We start from the raw sequence: 23,094 nt of genomic DNA, 5'->3' as shown, positions 1-23,094 counted from the left end.
ATTTATACTGTTGGTAGTGTGAACAGGTGCCAAAGTCCTGCTGGAAAATTAAATTTCCATCTCCAAAAAGCTTGTTGGCAGACGGAAGCATGAAGTGCTCTAAAATTTCCTGGTAGACGGCTGCGCTGACTTTGGTCTTGATAAAACACAGTGGACCTACACCAGCAGATGACATGGCTCCCCTAACCATCACTGATTGTGGAAACTTCACACTAGACTTCAAGCAGCTTGGTTTGTGGCCTCTCCATTCTTCCTCCAGACTCTGGGACCTTGATTTCCAAATTAAATGCAAAATTTACTTTCATCTGAAAACAACACCATCGACCACTGAGCAACAGTTCAGTTCTTTTTCTCCTTGGCCCAGGTAAGACGCTTCTGGCGTTGTCTATTGGTCATGAGTGGCTTGACACAAGGACTCCGACAGTTGTAGCCCATGTCCTAGATACATCTGTGTCTGGTGGCTCTTGAAGCACTGACTCCAGCAGCTGTCCACTCCTTGTGAATCTCCCTCAAATTTTTGAATGGCCTTTTCTTATCAATCCTATCAAGGCTGCTGATTAGCGCAAGAAAGACAACCCTGCTCATGAGAGCATACAATTTACAATGAGGTGGGGAGGGGGGGCAAGGTACAAGTGCTTGTTTACATGCACAATACACTACCTATGTACATACATTTGTTACTATCTGTCCCATTTGGTTCAGGACAGTGAAAAACCAAGAGACCACTTAGTCATAGGCAGTTATTATTATTATTAATTTTCTATGGCGCTTTTGTGCCGCCCCCGTGCCAGCAGCCGGCGCCGCTCGGAACCGGAATCTATGGTACGGCTCGAGGTTCCCCGGACCCGGGGGTCTCGCGGTCACTCCGAATAAAGGGGGACCTATTTGTACGGGTTGGTTGTAGAATACCACGGTGTGTGGTGAGGTGGGACACCACCGCTGATGTTGTGGGATACCCGGGTGAGATGTAATGGCAGCCGAATGTTAACCCCTCCGTGGGTAGGGATGGTTGCCTTGGGGCCCAGTGTATCTGTGCAGCGTATGGCGACGGCAGGGGCCCGCACGCCCAGATAGACCAGGGGATAGTTGGTTACTCACTATTGAATGAATCACACAAGTCTTTTAGTAAACCAAGGTGCTGGTGGCCGGCCGCCATGGCCAGTTGTACTCTGGTCCCCCACCCGGGCTGGTGGTCGCTGTCCTTTCTTCTGCACTGTTTTTGTGTATTGTGGGCTGCCTGGTTTGGAACTCAGGAATTCTCCTCTGGTTTGCTGTGTGCCTAAGGAGCCATGCCCGCAGACGCTGACCTGTGGGATCTATGGGCCCTGGCGGTTGCCAAATACCCCTCGTGGGTGGTTGTCTTCTTTCGGGACTTTGGTTGGGACCGGACCTATAATCCTGCCCTCAATCAGGTTAATTAGCTAGGCCGCTGGTTTCGGTCCTGGCTTCAGGGTCCGAGTACCCCCTCTGTGCATGGTTTCCGGTCGGGTCTCCGGTGTCGGTACCGGTGGGCTCCAACCCTTCTCTGGTCCATATCGGATCTGCCGAGCCATCTTCCCGTCTCCTGCTGATGGAGACCATCGTCTGCCATCTAGCCAAGGCACCAGGGCTCCAACCCTGGCACCGTTCAACTTGAACTTCCTCTGCTGGAGCTACACCTAGCTCCAGCCCACACTCCTCTCCACTTGAACTACAAACTGAACTGAAGCTTAACTGCTTGTTTTCCCACCCCGGGCTGTCTAGACCCCTAGGTGGGCATTCCCTAACCACCTGGTCCCGCCCACTGGTGTGCCTGTCTTGCCCTAAGGGGGGGGTGACTAGGGTTTCAGGTTGGCTGTATGTAACCTAGGTGAGGGAAGGTACGGTGGCCTATTTGTGACTACCTGGTTTTTCCAGGGCGTCACATTCCCCCTTGGCTTAATACAGACCGTCCGCGGGCTGTCTGACCACCAACATTAATTGAACAGGAACTGTAGAAAAAGGTAAAAACATAATTACAAGTATAATAACATATGTACATCGAAGTATATTCTCATTCTTCCCTTACAGGAGGCACTTTTCTTAAACGTTGCACATTCAAAACCGGGACGGGACAGACCGGGTCCTTCTCACCTCACCCACCCAAAACAACCTAGCCCTGATGCCACCTCTAAAACACAGGTTGGTACCCCTTGCCCAAGTCCAGGTTAGGTCCGGGTGTTGCCCGTACGGGCCGGGTAAAAAGTTCTTTACCCGGCAGTCCTTTTTAAGGGCCCCACGTCCAGGGGACCACTGACCCGGAGGTTAGTCACTGGTTTTGGTGGTGACTGGGCCTCGGCCGACTCTACCGCAGGCCCTTCCTCCAATCAGCCTCTCCAGAGACTGTGACAGGTGAGAAGGTTGGTCAGGGACTATTTACAGCGCCCAAAAGTTTTTGGGTTGGCTTTCCAGTCCAAAGCCATGGTCCATGAACTATAAACGGGACTTCAACTGTAAACGGTCCCAAAGGGGACTTGCATAGCTGGGGTAGCCTGGAACCGCTACCTTAACATTCAATCAGGTGAAGTATTCGGCTAATTGGAATTCATCGACATACACACAAGACTATGTACACAGCAAGCGGGAACCACTCACCAAACGTCAGTTTCCCTATATCTGAAGAGTGGCTGTCACAGGTTGGAACGTATGGACTGTCTTAGCTCCCTGTTCTCACTGGGAACTAAAGGAGTAGAGTGAATTACGGGTTCCTCTACCCTAATGTCAGGCACAGCTGGCAGGGATCTACAGGGCCGTGGTGTAGGTGCAAGGGTTTCCCTGGGTGCAGGTGGTGGTGTATTGTTGACAGGTCTCTCTGGCTCCATATCTTACACGGGTTGTGGGAACATTATCACAGGAACAATTACCGCTCTATGCTGCATAGGCCAATCAGCTGGGAAGTCACCCAAGACAGTGTGGATCACCCCTTCACTTTCTCCGCATCCGGCGTGGGTGCGGGAACCTTCTCTGCCATCTTCAGGTGTTCTGTACACTTCTTCATGTGGTCCCTGGAAACAGTGGTCTTAGTCTTTCCCTGGTCACGACTGACGAGATACATTTTCTGATCCCCCCATCCAGTTGGTTGGACAACATAAGGGGTCTTTTCCCACTGGTCATCCAGCTTGTGCAGCCTTCTCTTCCTCTTTACCACTACATCTCCGGGTTCAAAGGGGGCAGCCTGAGCTCGTCTGTTGAAATGCTGCTCCTGCCTCTCTCTGCTCTGGCGCAGATTCCTTTCTACGTACTCTTGGATTTGCCGGTACTGTTTCTGGCGTTTGCCATCCCATTTGGCAGTTGGGTAAATGGTCTCAGGCACTTCAACTTCCAACTCTAAATCTACCGCCAATCTCCCGGGCCTTGCCCTCATCAAGTAGGCAGGTGTGCACTTGGTGGAACTGCTAGGAATATTGTTGTACATATTCACCAAGTCAGGCAGCTTTTCGGGCCACAGGTTCTGCTCCTCGAGGGGCAGGGTCTTGAGAAGATTGAGGACCAGATGGTTCATTTTCTCGCACACTCCGTTAGTCTGGGCATGATAGGGTGTGGTTTGGATCTTCTTACACCCGTATAAGCTGCAGAACTCTTGGAAGATCTCCACTTCAAGGGCCCCGGTCTGTAAGCACCTTCTCCGGGTAACCATGCGGCCGACAGAAGTAGGCCTGAAAAGCCCTTGCTGCGGTACAAGCCGTTAAGTATTTGACGGGCACCACCACCATGAACCTAGAGTAGTGGTCCACGATGGTAAGGGCATACGTGTAGCCGTTCCGGCTGGGCGTGAGTTTGACATGGTCCAAGGCGACCAACTCCAATGGCTGACGGGTGACTATTGGCTGTAGTGGGGCCTTCTGACTGGTTCCATCCCGTCTTCTTAGCGTGCAAGGACCAAACTTCCTGCACCACGCCTCGATGGACTCTCTCATCCCGCTCCAATAGAAGCGCTCCCTTAGCAGCATCTCCAACTTCTTCCTGCTGAAATGTCCAGCCCCGTCGTGATAAGCCTTCAAAACCATAGATACAGATGCTTGCGGTACCACGAACGCGGAACGTGGGTAGTTCAAATTCTTCCAGTTCATCTTCATCAACCCCTCCATCAGGTAGGTTCGACATCCGGGACAACGGATCCGCATTGGTATTCTTGCGGCCGGCTCTGTACTTAATGGTGAAGTCATAGTTCGCGAGCCTGGCTATCCAGCGTTGTTCCAGGGCTCCTAGCTTTACCGTGTCCAGGTGGGTCAGCGGGCTATTGTCCGTATAGGCCGTGAACCTTGCAGACGCTAGGAAATGCTTAAACCTCTCCATTATCGCCCAGACGAGTGCCAAGAACTCCAACTTGAAAGAACTGTAATTCTCGGGGTTTATCTCCATCGGCCGGAGCTTCTTGCTTGCATAGGGAATCACCTTCTACCTACCATCTTGCATCTGGGACAGGACAGCACCCAAGCCCACATTGCTGGCGTCCGTGTAGAAAATGAATGGGAGACCATAGTCAGGGTAGGCCAGGATCTCTTCTCTGGTTAAGGCCGACTTCAGCTGCTGAAAGGACTCTTCGTGCTTCTCACCCCAGGTAAACGGGGGCCCAGGAGCCCTCGCATTCTTGGTCTGCCCCACCAGGAGGTCTTGCATGGGGGCTGCCATTTTGGTGTAACCCTTGATGAAGCGGCGGTAGTAACCCACCAGGCCCAGGAACTGTCTCACCTCTTTAGCGTTGGTAGGCTTCGGCCAACTTTGGATGGCTGTGATCTTCTCGGGGTCTGGCGCCACACCTTCGGCACTCACCACATGCCCGAGGTACTGCACTTTGGGCTACAGTAGATGGCATTTGGAGGGCTTCAGTTTCATCCCGTATTTGGAGGGAGCTTCGAATACTTCAGCAAGGTGCTCCAAATGGGCTTCGTAGGTTCTGGAGTAGACGATGATGTCATCTAAATACAACAGGACCGTTTCAAAATTCCGGTGCCCTAGACAGCCCTCCATCAGCCTCTGGAAGGCTCCTGGCACATTACACAGCCCAAAGGGCATGCTATGGAATTCGCAGAGACCCATCGGGGTAGCGAAAGCAGTCTTCTCCCGGTCTTCTTCTGCGATGGACACCTGCCAGTAACGCTGGTAAGATCAAGAGTTGAGAAGTAATTTGCTGTGCAGCCAGTGACTCTTCAATACGGGGAAGGGGGTACGCATCCTTGGGAGTTATCTGGTTAATCTTCCGGTAATCTACACACATCCTCATCATGCCGTCCTTTTTCTTCACCAGAACCAACGGAGCTGCCCAGGGACTGCAACTGGCCCAAATGGCCCCGGCTTCCTTCATGCTCCTCAGCATGTCTTTGGCGCACTGGTAATGCGTGGGTGGGATCGGCTTGTATCTTTCCTTGATGGGTGGTTGTGTACCGGTGGGAATGTGGTGTTGGACCCCCTTGATCCTCCCGAAATCTAACGGGTTTTTGCTGAATACCTGCTCCTACTCTTGCACTTCCCTGTACACCCCTCCCTTGTGGTGTGCAGGTGTAGAGTCGGTGCCTACATGTAACTCCTGATGCCATTCTTCCAACTGCTCTGGTGATTTGTCATTGTCTGACTGTGAGATAGTGATTGTGGAGGAATCTGCTTGGATGGCATTAATGTCCACAGTGAATATTTTAGCAATAGTGGCGTAACGGGGTAGCCTAACCTCTTCCTCTCCGCAATTCATCACTCTCACGGGCACTCTTCCCTTTTTGACATCAATCACCCTTCTGGCTGCCATCACTGTGGGCCAATGTTCTGAAGGCAGAGGCTCCACTACTGCCGGGTAATCTTGCCCTCGGGGACCTACTGCTGACCTGCACCAAATCATTATCTCACTCCGCAGAGGTACCACTAGAAGCGCCACATCCATCACCCGCACGCTGCCAATTTCTCCACCCGACATGTTCACCTGTTGCCGCTACAGGAGGGCCCGGATCTCATGTTGCAGAGCTCTCTGGTGGCCCATTCCTGCTGTTGCAGACAGTTGCTGCAATAAATGCAGTACCTCACCCATGCAATTCTCATTCACGTTTGTCCCTAGGACCATCTTTGGGGTACGGTCACTGGAATCATTTTGTACCACAATCAGTCCTTGATGCTTCAGCTGCTACACACGTCCCACCTTCAGGGTGACCTCTTTAAACCCTATCTGGGTCCCATTGGCCGCAATGATAGTCTGGCTTGCATCAGGTAGGGTGAGCTCACTGTCAGACCAATAACATTTGTACAGTACATAAGGCATAGTGGTTACCTGCGAGCCAGTGTCCAGGAGGGCGGATGTCGGGATACCGTCCACAGCAAGAAAGATGATGGGGCGACCTCCAATGTAGCGATCACGCCAATCAGCTGGGCCTTGAGGATCTATTCCTGAGGATTGGCCCTTGGTCTCAGGGGTTGCTCGTTTAAAGGACACCGGCGGGAGTAATGGCCAGTTTTGTTGCACTTGTAGCAGACAGGGTGTCCATACCGTTTGTTGTTATTCCTCCTCCGCTGCATCCAGGGGACGTCTTCCGGACTGTCGGCAAGCTGGATCTTCTCTGCTGGCTTGGCCTTTGGTTGTATCTGTAAGACGGCGAAGATCCTGGCGATGTCATCACTCAGATGCTGAACTTGCGATGATAAGTCCTCCGGAGTCCCGGCTACCACTGCGGGTGCCGGCAGGGCCAACAAGGGGGCCGCTACTGAGACGTGCGCGGTGTCAGCCGGCCAAGATGGCGGGTTGGGGGCAACAGCTGCAGATGTCTGTAGCGCTTTAATGGCCTGGTCCTTTAGAACCGAAAAGTTCAAGTCTGAATGTTCTAGGGACAGAGCCGCAGCTGCTTGCGGTCTTCAGCGGACCCCAGCCCTTGTAGGAACTGTACCACCAGCATTTTGTTACTCTCGGCCTCGCTAATGGGGTCCCCCTGCTTCAGCGTCCGGAGGGCAGTCTGCAACCACAGACATAGTCCACGTAGTCCCGAATGCTGTCCTAAGGGCGCTGTCGTCAGTTGTAAAAATGCATCCGCAACTCCGCCTCGGTGCGGGTCTCAAAAGCAACCTGTAGTTTATCAAAAATGGCGGTTACCGAGGCCCGGTCAGCATCGGCCCAAGTCTCCACTTCCTGCTCAGCGGCTCCGGTCAACTGCCTGAGTACTACAGCTGCACGCTGCTTGCCGGTCATGGCATACATATCAAGAATGGTACATATTTTCTTCTTGAATACCTGCAGGGCATTGGTTTCCCATCATACTGAGGTAACCAGGCAACACCGGGCACGTAGGGCAGGGTGATCGGCATGACTCGGGTGATCGCCGGGGCCGCCGCTTCCCCCGCTCCTGCGACCGGAGCGGGAGCTGCCACGTCTCCATCATCTGCCACATCTACGGGCGCCGCCGCTCCAGCGGCAGGCACCACTCTGCCATCCGGATTAGGCGCGGACATCTTCCTGCTTCTCCCTTGGTCTTTTACAAGCACTCCCTTGTGTGGCTGGTACATTTCGTTTTACGACCTTGGGGTTTATCTTCCGGTCGTGTTCCCAGGGGGCAGGGCTTAAGCTTCGCGCCCTTTCTCGGGAGAGAAGACGCTGGGCTGTAGTTTTTCGCGCCTAAAAATGGCGACTTCTGAAAATTTTTCAACGGATCACCGCTGACTGTCCAATTCAAGTCGCATTTCCACCAGGTAGGTGAATGGGTTTGAATCCTGTTCGTGACGCCAAGTTTCGGGGTGTGCCGCCCTTGTGCCAGCAGCCGGCGCCGCTCAGATCCGGGGCCTATGATACAGCTTGAGAGGTTCCCCGGACCCGGGGGTCTCGCGGTCACTCCGAATAAAAGGGGGACATATTTGTACGGGGTTGGTTGTAGAATGTCTGTGACGCCACCCACGGTGTGTGGTGAGGTGGAACACCACCGCTGCTGTTGTGGGATACCCGGGGGAGATGTAATGGCAGCCGGATGTTAACCCCTCCGTGGGTAAGGATGGTTGCCCCGGGGCCCAGTGTCTCTGTGCAGGGTGTGGCAATGGCAGGGGCCCGCACGCCCAGATAGACCAGGGGATAGTTGGTTACTCACTATTGAATGAGTCTTTGGTAAACCAAGGTGCTGGTGGCCGACCACCGCGGCCGGTTGTACTCTGGTCCCCCACCCGGGCTGGTGGTTGCTGTCCTTTCCTCTGCACTGTTTTTGTGTATTGTGGGCTGCTTGGTTTGAAACTCAGGAGTCCGCTCTCGGCTTGCTGTGTGCCTAAGGAGCCGTGTCGGCAGACGCTGACCCTTGGGATCTATGGGACCTGGTGGTTGCCCTATCCCCCTCGTGGGTGGCTGTCTTCTTTCGGGACTTTGGTTGGGACAGGACCTATAATCCTGCCCTCGATCGGTTAATTAGCTAGGCCGTTGGTTTTGGTCCTGGCTTCAGGGTCCGAGTACCCCATCTGTGCACGGTTTCCGGTCGGGTCTCCGGTGTCATACCGGTGGGCTCCAACCCTTCTCCGGTCCACCTCGGATCTGCCGAGCCGTCTTCCCGTCTCCTGCTTACGGAGACCACCGTCTGCCATCTAGCCAAGACACCAGGGCTCCAACCCTGGCACCGTTCAACTTGAACTTCCTCTGCTGGAGCTACACCTAGCTCCAGCCCACAGTCCTCTCCACTTGAACTACAAACTGAACTGAAGCTTAACTGCTTGTTTTCCCACCCTGGGCTGTCTGGACCCCTAGGTGGGCGTTCCCTAACCACCTGGTCCCGCCCAAAGGTGTGCCTGTCTTGCCCTAAGGGGGGGTGACTAGGGTTTCAGGTCGGCTGTATGTAACCTAGGTGAGGGAAGGTGTTATGTAGGGGCTTATTTGTGACTACCTGGTTTTGCCTAGGCATCACACTTTACATGTGAAAAGGGGTACACATAATAAAAACAAGTAGAAAACTAATGAACAATACAAGACACAGACTGGTACAGGAAGAAAGAGGACCCTGCCCACGAGGGCTCACAGTCTACAGGGGATGAGTGAGGGTACAGTAGGTGAGGGTAGAGATGGTTGTGCAGTGGTATCGTGGATTGAGGGTTACTGCAGGTTTAGTCTCAACGAAAGAGGTAGGCCTTCAGATTCCTTTTGAAGGTTTCCATGATAGGCAAGAGTCCTATGTGTTGGGTAGAGCATTCTAGATTATGGGGGAGGCACGGGAGAAATGTTGTATGCGATTGTGGGGAGAGGAGATAAGATGGGAGGTGATAAGGAGATCTTGTGAGGATTCGAGGGTGCATGCAGGTAGGTACGGGGAGACTAGGTCACAGATATATGGAGAAGACAAGATGGCTTTGTATGCAATGGTTAAGGTTTGAACTGTAGTCTTTGGGCAATGGGAAGCTAGTGAAGAAATTGGCAGTGAGTTGAGACCGGGGAATAGCGAGCGGACAGGTGGAATTGTTGGGCGGCAAAATTTAGGATATATTTTAAGGGTACAATAGTGTTAGAAGAGAGGCCACAGAGCAGGAGGTTGCAGTAGTCGAGGCGGGAGATGACGAGGGCATGCAGTAGTGTTTTGCAGAATCTTGGTTAAGGAATGTATGGATCTGGGAAATATTTTTCAGTTGGAGCTGGCAGGAGGTGGAAAAAGCTTGGATAAGTGGCTTCAAGGAGAGAGCAGTGTCAAGGATTACCCCGAGACAGTGAATTTGTGGGACTGGGGACTGGGAATTTGTGAGCAGCCAGTGTGCTTTCCAGTCTTCATGAAAAATGCACTAGAGTAAAGCGGGCTTTACACGCTACGATATATCAAACGATATGTCGTCGGGGTCACGTCGTTAGTGACGCACACTTGGCCTTGTTTGAAATATCATAGCATGTAACACAAATGAGCGACTGTGAACGAGCAAAAATACTCACCTTATCGTTGCTCGTTGACACGTCGCTCATTTTCAAAAAATCGAATGTCCTTCTGTGCTCCGGTTGTTCATCGTTCCCGAGGCAGCACACGTCGCTCCGTGTCACACCACGGGAACGATGAACTGCAGCTTACCTGCGGCCGCCGGCAATGCGGAAGGAAGGAGGTGGGCGGGATGTTTACGTCCTACTCATCTCCGCCCCTCCGCTTCTATTGGCCGGCCGCTGTGTGACGTTGCTGTAATGCTGAACGTCCCTCCCCCTTCAAGAAGTGGATGTTCGCCGCCCACAGTGAGGTCGTTTGGAAGGTAAGTACGTGTGACGGGGGTTACTGACTTTGTGCGACACGGGCAACAAAGTGCCCATGCCGCACAAATGATGGGGTCGGGTGTAATGCAGAAACGAGATATCGACACGTGTAAAGCAGAAACATCACTAAATACTGAACATGTGATCGAGGCCTTATGAGAAAAACGGAGTTTCATCAGCGATTTTCATCAGAGTGTGATCAGAGTTTCATCATAGTTTGGTCAGTTTTTTCACTGATGAGAAAAAAGTTTCTCCACCTTCTATCTATTAGGCCTCTTTCACACATCCGTGTCTCCAGTACATGTGACATCCATTTTCAAACGTACCAGAGACATGGACACATATATACCCATTAACATCAATGGGCTTGCACACACGTCCGTGTTTTGACACGCATATGACATGCCTGCCCCAGGGCCTAAGGGGGACTTTGCACACTACGACATCGCAAGCCGATGCTTGCGATGCTGAGTGCGATAGTCCCCGCCCTCTTCGCAGCAGCGATATCTTGTGATTGCTGCCGTAGCGAACATTATCGCTACGGCAGTTTCACATGCACTTGTGGCGCCCCTGACCTGGTCAGGCACCACTGAGTACTGCACCCATGCTGGGGACAGTACAATACAGGTAATCCAGAAGGCTGACCGGGGTGTGGAACACAGGCGCATAGTGATCAGGTCTCACACATGTACCCATGAGAGGACCCCTGGGGATCCCAGGAGGGGGAAAAGCCTTGACCTTCACTGGAATAGTGGAGGGGGCCAAAAGCCTCCATCTCCTCTCAAGGGGTGTGGTAAGAGAATCTGGTTGCTAGGTGGCGTAGGCAAGAACAGGAGAGGAGGAGCAGTGAGTCAGTTAGAGGAGAACTCCAGAGGGCTCGGTGAGGAGCAGACCTGTGGGGTTGATGCTGTCTAACAGCGCCCGCGCAGTGGCTACTGACGGGGGAGAACGGTCAACTAGGAGTGCTACCTGAAAGCCAGCTTCAGCTAGAGAGAAAGCACGGAGTGGGAAGTAAGGAGACTGCTAGAGAGCACCAGGCCCAACCGGGCGGCAGATCCCGAAGCGAAGATAGATCTAGCTTTCTTCTGCTAAACCTGCCGGTGTGGGGCTCTCAAAGCCCACACCACAACACCACAAAAGCCGCAGCCACGTAACCGCAGTGAGGGCCCATAGGTCACAGGAGGCAAGAAGCTGGAGTGGCCTGGTCCGGGGAACAAGCAAACGGCAAACAAAAGGGGGAGAGAGGCTGCAGCATCTTCCCTGGGTGACCCCCATAGGGACTCAAAGTCGGGGTCACCCCAAACCACCAAGGGCTAAGGAAGGCGAGTCAGTAGTCACCCTCATAAAGTCAGCCTGAAGGATACCTGGTTCCTACCTGGTTCATCTCAGCTACGCCCGGGCTACTCACTCTGCCATCAAATGTGAGTAAAGCCCTTGAAAGACAGTTCTGCCTGTGTGAGTCATTCTGCGACTTGTGGTACTACAAACCTACACCGGGCCCTGGGGCTTGCCTCACTCTCAGGAGGCTATTCCAACTAACTGCACACACCATCAGCCCCAGGCGACCCTCAACCTGCAGTGGCGGTCCCTACTGGCCGCAATACTGAGAGTGGCGTCACGACAAGAAGAAGATCTCCTACCTGTGACCAGATCCAGCTACGTGGAGTCCCTGAAGGTAATGCACCGACACTGCACTTGTGGGGCTTCACATCTGGCGTCACGAACAGGATAAGGACTAGACCTGTTCAGACAGGTGACCATGTGGCTGGGCGGTCCGCTTGAAAAATTGGAAGCGCCGCCATATTGCCACCATGAAAAGCGCGCTGAAAAACAACAGCAGCCCGCGCTGGAAGAAGTTACCGCCCACGAAGAGGTGTGGCTACCCAGAGATCCTCTGCAGAGTTCTGACCTTGCCAGCTATGAGAGCGGAAGCGTCCGGAGACGGCGGGAAGGAAAGGAAGCCACAAGCCTGCTGCTGGGAGAGGAGCTGCTGAAAGAGGCAGAGCAGAAACTGAACAGCTTGCTATCAGAGGCAACGGCGAGTCCACAGCTGGAGAGTCGTGCAGAAGAGGGCGCAGAAGAAATGGCGTCTGACCGCAGAAATCCAGAACCGGGCTCCGCTGCCTGGTGGTATCGGGAGCTGGCCCAGTTCTGCGACCGACTGGAGAACCGGGTTGTGGAGCAGATCCGGGAAGAACGAATGGAACTGCTGGAGATGGCTGCCGCGGTTCGGGCCTATGAAAGGAGAGCCGCGCGCCGAGTGCCAGACAGGACGGCGACGACGCAGACCCAGATGCTGCCATCGGTGGGTGAGTCGAGTGATGCCCCGGCCAGCGCAAGTGCCCCGACCCCTGCTGCCACGCCCGCGGTCCCCGAAGAGGCGTCCGGTGCGGCGACGCTGAAGCAGGCCGCAGCCACGCCAGGTGCGGCCTTCCAAGCCCCAGCGGCCGCAGCGATGCCCTGCTCGGCCCACCAAGACCCGGTCCCTGCAGCAACGCCCAGTCCGGCCCGCAAAGAACCGGCTGCCACCGCGACCCTCATCCGTGTCGCAGGCGTAACGCTGACCCAGGCCGCCGCCCTGCTAGGCCCGGCCCGCCGAGACCCCACCGCCGCAGCAACGCTCGTCCGCGCCGCAAGTGAGGTGCTGAACCAGGCCGCAGCCACGCCAGGCGCGGCCCGCCAAGCCCAGACTGCTGCAGCGACGTCCAGCCCAGCTTGCACAGAGCCTCCTGCAACAGCGACACTGATCCAGGCCGCCGCCATACAGGGCGCGGCCCGCCAAGACCAGGCCGCCGCCATGCCGGGCGCGGCCCGCCAAGACCAGGCCGCCGCCATGCCGGGCGCGGCCCGCCAAGACCAGGCCGCCGCCATGCAGGGCGCGGCCCGCCAAGACCAGGCCGCCGCCATACAGGGCGCGGCCCGCAAAGAGATTGCATCACCGTTTACCCCGGCCTGCAAGGCCAGAGCAGACACCGCTCCCCAGTCCAGAGAGGTCCCTGCTAGGAAGACCCTGATAGGAGAGGACCCCGAATACTGGAAGCTGAAGGCTGACCTAGAGGCCCAGTTCCCACAAGAGATGGTGGATCGGTATCTGCTCCCTCCGCATACCCCCAAGGAGATTCAGGCAACCCCTGCAGCCGCGCCAGAGAGTCCACCGCCCGGACCAGCTGAGGAACACTCATCCCCAGCGCTGCCACAACCAGAGTGCAGCGAAGAACTAAGGGGGAGAGGAGGCCAGGAAGCTGAGGAGCTGACTCCGGAGCCACCAGCAGTGGATCTATACTCAGAGCCGGAGATGTTGCCCTATTCCCGCTGGGATGAGGAAGACCTGACACCGTCCGCTGACGAAGATCTGCCTAAAAGTCTCACCTGGGAGTTTGCCAGCTGTACCACGCAGAGTTCAGGCCGCAAGACACAGCGCCGCAGTAGAACCCAGTTGTCCCCTGCACCACAGTCTCCAGAGCAGAGAGAAGTCACAGCCAGAGACCTACGGGAGAAAAGGTTACTGAGAAGGTCCAGAGCCCAGGTCAGAGGACCCCTTTGCAGAGGAGTAGTGGAGGATTTCAACTTGAAAAGCGGATACGGCTTTATTGTAGCCCCTGGTATCAAAGAAGGGATATTTGTCAACAGAAGAGATGTGAGCGCTCATCTGCCTAGAGGACACCCTGGCAGAAACCTAAAGATGGGGGATTCAGTACAATTCACTATGCATGAAGGCGAAAGAGGACTGTACGCGCTTGACGTAGCACTATGCTCCAGCAAACCTTACAGCCACCCCATGCTACAAGAAAGAAAAGACAGAGATAAAGACACAGATGAAGATCAAGAGAGAAAAGACAAGGAACCTACAGATGAAACTACCACAGACGACGACAAAGAGCAGGAAAGCAACAGGTGCCGCAGCCCAACAGGCCCAAGCCCTGGTAAAGAGGAGTAAAGTAAAGTAAAGTAAGAAGAAAAGTTACTGTTTTGACCAGTTTGAAAGTTTGGTTTGCAACGTTCTCAAGTTCAAGTATGTGCCCACAAAAACTATTGTGAGAAAACCATAAACCTTAAGGCTATGAACTGGCTATAGCCACAAATTCTCGCAGTGTAAATAGTTACACCAGAGGGCACCACCGCCACCAGAGTCAGCCTGTTTAGGGGCTTGGCTCGTCTGCAACCAGGAGGAGCCCGTCCGTATATAGGGCCTTGGCTCACCTGCAACCAGAGAGCACGCCTGTTTATGGGGCCTTGGCTCACCACCACAAAGAGGGTACCTGGTCAGCACCAACTGTGGAGGCCGCCTCTACATCCTGCCAGAAGAGGCTGAAGGCGCGGATCCACCAGGCCAGGTATACCCTGAAACCACCAGCCCATGTAAGCCGCCTCTACATCCTGCCAGAAGTGGCTGAAGTCGCGGCCAACGTGAAAGGGTTTTGGGTGGGTTAACGGACTTGTGGGTGGAGGGTGGTGATGTATGGTACCTGGTGCTTTTAAAAGTTTTAACATGTTTTAATGTTTTATGCATTTTAAAATGTTGTCTTGCAGCCCGAGGACGTGCTGGTGATAACTAAGGGGGAATGTGGCGCCCCTGACCTGGTCAGGCACCACTGAGTACTGCACCCATGCTGGGGACAGTACAATACAGGTAATCCAGAAGGCTGACCGGGGTGTGGAACACAGGCGCATAGTGATCAGGTCTCACACATGTACCCATGAGAGGACCCCTGGGGATCCCAGGAGGGGGAAAAGCCTTGACCTTCACTGGAATAGTGGAGGGGGCCAAAAGCCTCCATCTCCTCTCAAGGGGTGTGGTAAGAGAATCTGGTTGCTAGGTGGCGTAGGCAAGAACAGGAGAGGAGGAGCAGTGAGTCAGTTAGAGGAGAACTCCAGAAGGCTCGGTGAGGAGCAGACCTGTGGGGTTGATGCTGTCTAACAGCGCCCGCGCAGTGGCTACTGACGGGGGAGAACGGTCAACTAGGAGTGCTACCTGAAAGCCAGCTTCAGCTAGAGAGAAAGCACGGAGTGGGAAGTAAGGAGACTGCTAGAGAGCACCAGGCCCAACCGGGCGGCAGATCCCGAAGCGAAGATAGATCTAGCTTTCTTCTGCTAAACCTGCCGGTGTGGGGCTCTCAAAGCCCACACCACAACACCACAAAAGCCGCAGCCACGTAACCGCAGTGAGGGCCCATAGGTCACAGGAGGCAAGAAGCTGGAGTGGCCTGGTCCGGGGAACAAGCAAACGGCAAACAAAAGGGGGAGAGAGGCTGCAGCATCTTCCCTGGGTGACCCCCATAGGGACTCAAAGTCGGGGTCACCCCAAACCACCAAGGGCTAAGGAAGGCGAGTCAGTAGTCACCCTCATAAAGTCAGCCTGAAGGATACCTGGTTCCTACCTGGTTCATCTCAGCTACGCCCGGGCTACTCACTCTGCCATCAAATGTGAGTAAAGCCCTTGAAAGACAGTTCTGCCTGTGTGAGTCATTCTGCGACTTGTGGTACTACAAACCTACACCGGGCCCTGGGGCTTGCCTCACTCTCAGGAGGCTATTCCAACTAACTGCACACACCATCAGCCCCAGGCGACCCTCAACCTGCAGTGGCGGTCCCTACTGGCCGCAATACTGAGAGTGGCGTCACGACAAGAAGAAGATCTCCTACCTGTGACCAGATCCAGCTACGTGGAGTCCCTGAAGGTAATGCACCGACACTGCACTTGTGGGGCTTCACACACTCACCTGCCCTGCGACGTCGCTCTGGCCGGCGAACCGACTCCTTACTAAGGGGGTGGTTCGTGCGGCGTCACAGCGACGTCACACGGCAGACGGCCAATAGAAGCGGAGGGGCGGAGATGAGCGGGACGTAAACATCCCGCCCACCTCTGTCCTTCCACATAGCCGGCGTGAGCCGCGGTGACGCAGGTAGGAGATGTTCCTCGCTCCTGCGGCTTCTCACACAGCGATGTGTGCTGCCGCAGGAACGAGGAACAACATTGTACCGTCGCTGCAGCTACATTATAGAAATGTCGGACACTACACCGATGATACGATTACGACGCTTTTGCGCTCGTTAATCATATCATAAAGGATTTACACACTACGATATCGACAGCGACGTCGGATGTGCGTCACTTTCGATTTGACCCCACCGACATCGCACCTGCAATATCATAGTGTGCAAACTACCCCTTAGGGATACTCAGAACCGGGCCAGACTAGTCCGGGGATGTCAGCGGTGGCGGGGGTCCGGCTCCGTGACCCTGGCGGTGTCTTTTAATAATGAAGGGGAGATGATGATGGGAGTTGTAATTAATATTTAGTAAAATTCGTGACGCCACCTGTGGTTTGTGCGCCTATGGGGCCACGGCTGCTGGACGGGACTCCCAGGGCTGGTGTTGTGGCAGCTGAGGTGTTTCTTGCTCCCCACAGGTGGAGTGGGAAACCCCGGGGAAACCATTTGGAAAGTCTATGGTAGAAATGGATGTGGCGCAGGAAGAAGCAGACGACACGGGGCTTTGCAGTCAAGATGTTTTACTCACAGTTGGTTCCAATACTGCAGCTGACCAGTTTCCTGGGGTGTGCCAGGATTCACTGTTTTGGGCCTCTGCCGATCCCGAACAGGTCAAGGGTTAGTACTGGTGCACCCCTTAATGTTCCTCTCCTGGCCGTCTCTCTCTAGCGCTGACCTTCACTGAACTGTCCAACGCCTCCGCCACCGAGCCCTGACTAAAGGGTGGCTGACCATGGTCCTTTTTTAAGCCTCCCTTGCAGAGGATGGGTGGCAGGTTGTGGCCTTAGTAGCCTACAGCAATCACCTGGGCTGTCGGATTGCCAAAAGAAATGTCTTTCTTCCTTTAGCCTGGGGACCTTCCCCGTTACTTCAGCCAGATTCCTCCACCTTGGTGTTTCTGGTGGAACAAGCCCACAGAGGCTTCTCGCACATCCGTGGTAATCTGGAACCCCTTCTCTTGGTGTCACCTGGGCTTAGCAGTACCCCAGTGTCTTCACCATGGACTACAGCCTCTTCCTTCTGACTGACTCCTTCTGAACTCCCAACTTCTGACTGGACTAGACCCCTGTCAACTGTCACTTTTCTCTCTGACTGAAAAACTCACTCAGACCAGACCTGCCTGGTTCTAACTGGTTGTCTAACTACCTCACTACTCCACTGGCTCCTCCCACACTCCCTCTGCCAGGCTCCATCCTCCTAGGACAGTGAATGGACCTTAAGGTTTCATAACCAGGTATACTGGTCGCTTCTTCTCAGCATTAATGGAGTACCTGCCTTAAACCCTGACCCAGTGTGTGTCCTAACAATTGGTGTGTGCAGTTTTTGTCTGTGAACCGGTAGATGACCCCCTTCTTACCCAGGATGGGATACCACATCTCTGGCTGAGGTGCAGTACCTCTGTGGCGACAGAAGCCTCAGGGGCGCCACACATGTGCTCCACACAGCGACATGTTTGTTTTCTGCCAGCAGCACGGATGTCACATGGACTGCACACTAATGTGATCCGTGTGATATCAATTTGACACGTACCTCAGGAAACACGTCACTGAGAAATAAATGTATTTTTATACTTACCTGTCTCCAGCCCTACTGTCTTCGGCGCTATTGTCACACTTGCTTCAGGGCCTGCTCATTATGCTCATGAATATTCACTGCACTAACTGCGGACCCAACAAGTATGACAGCAGTGCCGGACACAGGTAAGTATACAAGTTCGTTCTGTCCGTGTGCTAACCGGATGTCACATGAATAGCACACGAACAACACACGGAACACACTCACGGATGGCCATATGTACCTACACCACGGACCGTGGAAAACGTTCATTTTTTGCATGGACGTGTGAAGGAGACCTAAGTCAGTAAATTATGGACAACACATGGGAGTCATCTGAGTGCTGAACGATTAATTCATGGACCCATAGACTTTCTTAGCTGAGTTTGTTCTGACACTTGATTCAGTATCGGACATTTCTCCATGATTTTGCATGGATAGGAACATGGACTTTCTGTGAAAAACAAATAGTGCTTGTACATGAAAAACTGTGTGAATGAAACCTTACTCCCCTCCTGTTTGCTCCTCACAAAACCAATATCTCCCATACTCTGTAACTCACTACCTCAACTAGTCAGACTCTCTATTATAGGTTCTGCACTAAGGACGAGGAACTTTTGAAACTATTAAGACCTCTCAAGTGGATATGTCCTTTGTAATACTGTAAAACTTTTTAATATCTATTTAAATAAAATTGGGTGAATTAAAATTAATAAAAAATTAACCAAATTGATTAAAATAAACATTAAATTAGGAAATTATTTGGTATCGTACATTGTTTGAAATGCTTGGGTTTCTAGTCTTAATAGATCCTCCTTTTGCTTATACCACAGGCATGTATCACTGATGTTCGTAGTTTAGCTCACACATTTTGAACATACACATATTTAATTTAGTTTACTAGACCTGGTAATATTTTATTTAATATGAATCTTATAATGGAAACGCTGAACTAAATGTAAAAACCTGACATCATTGATCAAGGGACATACAACAGTGACTGGCAGAATATCACTAGCACATTTACCTATAGGAAAAGAATGCAGAGGTATTTCTGTTATAAAACTTCACAGAGAATTGTCCTTTCAACATTTTCCATTTTCATCTTTCTATTCTATTCTTTTCATTTCCCAACTCCCACATTTGCCAAAATATTTCAATTTCACTTGATTTACTTGGTAAAAGCTCCTGTGAGCCCATAAAGCTGATGGAAAAGTAGGAATATAGCGTTCTATTAAAAGACATCATTAATGGAAACATCTTGTTCTCTTATGAAAAATGTTTGCTGTTTGTGATTGACAGGTATATTGAAAAAGTTACTTTTAGTATTACATTTTCATTTACTTTAGCAAGTATAAAACCAAATCCCCAACCAAAAAAGTAAATGTGCTCTGAATTTTTCAAACAGAAATATTGTGGGTCTATATTATGCCTTTGTATACATATACCAATCAGCCATAACTTTAAAACCCCTGAAAGATGATACAGTTTATTATCTTGATATGATGGCGCCTATCAGGGCTGGGATATATTAGACAGCAAGTGAAACTCAGTTCTTGAAAATTAGATATTTAAAGAGAGTAAAAATAGGATCTGACCTACTTGGCCAAGGACCAAACTAAGATGCCTAGATGACTGTTTGAGAACATCTCAAAAAGATTGTGGATGGCCAAGATTCATTCATAGTTCGGCAACAAATGATTAGATGAATATGCTGAAAGTGGTATTTTATTGAATCTGATAAATATAAACAAAAACTTAGACCAACTTTTTGGCCCTACAAGACCTTTTTTCAAGGTGATACGCCCAGATCACAGAAACTAATACACAGAGTATAAAGGTTACCATAGGCCCTTATACACAATATGAATCCCATCACAGCCCCTTATGCAAAGTTTATTGCTCCCACAGCCCCTCATACAGTATGATTACTCCCATAGCCTACTATTCAGTATGATCTCCTCCACAGCATACCATAAAGTATAATGTTTTCATGACCCCCAACACAGTATTGTCTTCACAGCTCTTTGTCATGCCAATGTCTCGCATGCCTTTTCAGTAGTGGCATACTCACTAAATTCTCCACTCTGCTTTCCCTAGTAGCAGGCCTTTTGAAGTGCTGCTTTGTAGCACTCCCACCTCTGCTGCATCTTCCTGTCTTGAGTCTCCACTTGGTTATAAGGAGGCGCGGCAAAACTCTACTGGAATTTAAATCATAATGTCCAGCAAAGCACTGCTTCCATGACTAATTCCCTGCCAGCAGGTGCCATATTAGACTGCCCTCCCTCCACTCTGGCTGGTGTTTGACCTTTTAGTTAGTTTTCTGTTTGCTTGGTCTGTTCTATCTGTCCTCCCATGGGCTCTCTCTGGTCAGTCCATTTTTTTTCCAGCTTCGGCATGCCTGTTATTGCCCAAGCTTACCTCCTGTTTGTTCCTGACCTCTCCCATCTAGTCCTTGTCTTATTTCTGTACATGTGCTGTTTGTCCCATCCTCGTCCAGTCTGCCTATGTCTTTCAGTTCTGCCTTACATTTACTGCACATTGACTCTCCTGTCAGCTGCTATAGGCCCAGGGGATTGCTCTAGAGTGATACCTGGCAACTACCTACGGCCCAGCCTATTCTCACCACTAGAGGCTTTAGTAAAGGCCAGGTAGTTGTTCAGTCAATCCCCTCCAGGGTAAGCCCGATCCCGTGGCACAGTGGAGCCAATCAGCAGCCAGAAGATAAAGTAGTGTTAGAATTTTTCTGATTCAGATGAAACAGGAGTTATTAAGCCAATCTGTGACCACTAATTGCCTGCAGTGGTCCCCTTACACCCATGCTTGAAGAGAAAGCTAGGAGACTGACAGAGGTCATATATCAAAACAGTAAAGAGCATCCAGCAACACGTCCAAATGGGAAAAATAAGTTAAAAACAACAATTTTTTTTAGAGATGTTAAAACATTTTGGAAAGATAAAAAAGCAAAAAGAAAAACTCATGGGATCTGGTCCCATGTTTCAAAAAATATGTTCTTAGTCATAGTGGGGCCACATTATGGAATATGGTGAGGTATTGGTTTGCTAGGTAAATGTTGACTTTTATATTTTAATCTTCTTTAGAGTGTGCCATGTCTTTGGTAATATGTATTGATCACTGATTTAAACAAAGGTCCCATGAATCTTAAAACTTTTTGGGAAGGAGTTAGAGAATTTGCATAACCTCCAGATTCCTTACCCGAGCCCATGCAGCTTGGAGGGTCGTCCCCTAGCGGTAGAGAACCTCCACTCCACTCCACTAAAAAGAGACAGAGTTTGTTTTTTTTCTGTGGCAAAAAGGGATACTTTATCCTCTGTGCCCAAGGAAAGATGGCAGTCTAAAAACTCCTTGACCCAGGTTGTTTGTGGGATCCCAACCTGGGTCTACGTATATTCTCCACAATGGTGTCTCAATGTTTAATATCTGTAAGGGCTAAGGTTGGGGTCCTAGAAGTCTCTATTATGGTTTTTCTTGATAGTATTTCAGGGGTAAACATGATCGATGAACAGTTTGCTTGTTCTTAGGGGTTACATTTGAAGGAGTTTATCAAATCCAGTGTGGATATTTGTCATTGATTTATCACGTTTTACTCAGGTTTGAATGTGTGCAGGGGCTGGAACTCCATACAGGGATACTGCAATTGGAGTGCATATCATGTTCTGTTCTCAGGGGTCTTCCTGCACAAATATTATTGGGATTTACCAGTTTAACATCACATAACCCCACTGTTGACTGGCAAACCCAAGAGGTAATAAAATAGAGCATATATTGTAAAACCACTTTCTAGGAACCTGTATGTTTGTGGTTACCACAAGTCTTCCTGTTCCTCAGTCTGATTTTAGTGATGTGTTCTCAGAGGGGGATGTCAGGAGTTGCTGCCACATAGGCCTTATAACTGCACCATAAGGTTGATGTCGGAGGCATAATTGCCCAAGTGCAGACTTTACTATTTGTCAGGCCTTGAGAGATCAGCTATCAAACAGTACATAACGGAGAGTTTAGCGAAGGGGTATATTAGGCCATCTTTGTCGCCGCTGGCTGCAGGTTTCTTTTTTTATCAAGAAGAAGGATGGTGGGTTACAGCTGTGCCTGGACTTCCAGGAGTCCAACCAAACAAGGATTCGAGATCCGTATCCTCTTCCACTCATTCCTGACCTTTTTAATCAGATTGCCAGTGCTAAAATGGTTCTCTAAACTTGACCTTAGTGGAGGGTGCCTATAATCTGATTCAGGTCAAACAGGGAGATGAGCCGAAAGGGCACTTAGAAAATCTGGTGATACCATTTGGTCTTACTAATGTACCTGCGGTATTCAAGCATTTTGTTAATGATGTATTTTCTCATCTGTTAGGGAAATTTATAATCATTTACCTTGATGACATTCTTATAGATTCACAGGATTTTGGATCTCATTTGGAACATGTCAGACAAGTATTACAAATTCTCAGAGAAAATAAATTATACTCTAAGCTAGAAAAATGTGTATTCACCTTTCAAGATTTCTGTTTTTGGGTCACATAATTTCTGCTTCCGATATTTGGATGATTCCCACTAAATTTCAAGCTATATTGAAATTGGACCACCGTGAAAACCTTTAGGCTCTGCAACGTTTCTTAAGTTTTGAAAAATTATTACAGGAAGTTTATTAAGAATTTCTCTGCCATAGCAAAAACTCTCACTGACATGACTAAAAAAGGTACGAACTTCTCAAACTGGTCTAAGGGTGCTTTGTACACTTTTGCCTTTCTAAAAAAATGCTTCTTACTGGCACCTGTATTGATGCAGCCTGAAGTATCTCAACCTTTTTCATAGGAGGTTGATGCATCAGAAGTGAGGGTGAGAGCTGTGTTGTCTCAGGGTCCGTCTCTTGGTAAGCTGTGTAAATGCGCCTTCTTCTTTAAGAAACTATCATCGGCTGAATGGAATTATATTGGTAACAGGCAGTTTCTAGCTATCAAATCTGCATTTGAAGAGTGGCAATACTTTCAGGAGGGAGCTATCCATTCTGTCACAGTAATAACAGACCATAAAAATCTTCTCTACCTTGAGTCTGCTAAATGTCTTACACAGAGAGAAGCTCGGTGATCATTGTTTTTCAGTAGGTTTAATTAGTTTCTTTGTAACTTATTGCCTAAGTTTTAAAAATATGAAAGCCAATGCTTTGTCCAGGAGTTTTCTGGGGGTGGAAATCCTGAGAGAAACCTGTTAACATTCTGCACAATGGAGTAGGCTCAATGTGATGCGCTGTCTGGGGTTCCAGTGAACAAGTCATTTGTTTCTCTTCAATCTTCATCTTAAGGTCCTAGGGGAGAATCATGATTCTGCTCTGGCTGGTCACCCTGGGGTTAAAGGTAC

The sequence above is a fragment of the Anomaloglossus baeobatrachus genome, chromosome 6 (genome assembly GCF_048569485.1).
Source record: "Anomaloglossus baeobatrachus isolate aAnoBae1 chromosome 6, aAnoBae1.hap1, whole genome shotgun sequence".
NCBI lineage: Eukaryota > Metazoa > Chordata > Amphibia > Anura > Aromobatidae > Anomaloglossus > Anomaloglossus baeobatrachus.
The sequence above is the reverse complement of the archived record's forward strand: the minus strand, read 5'-3'. Positions refer to the sequence as shown.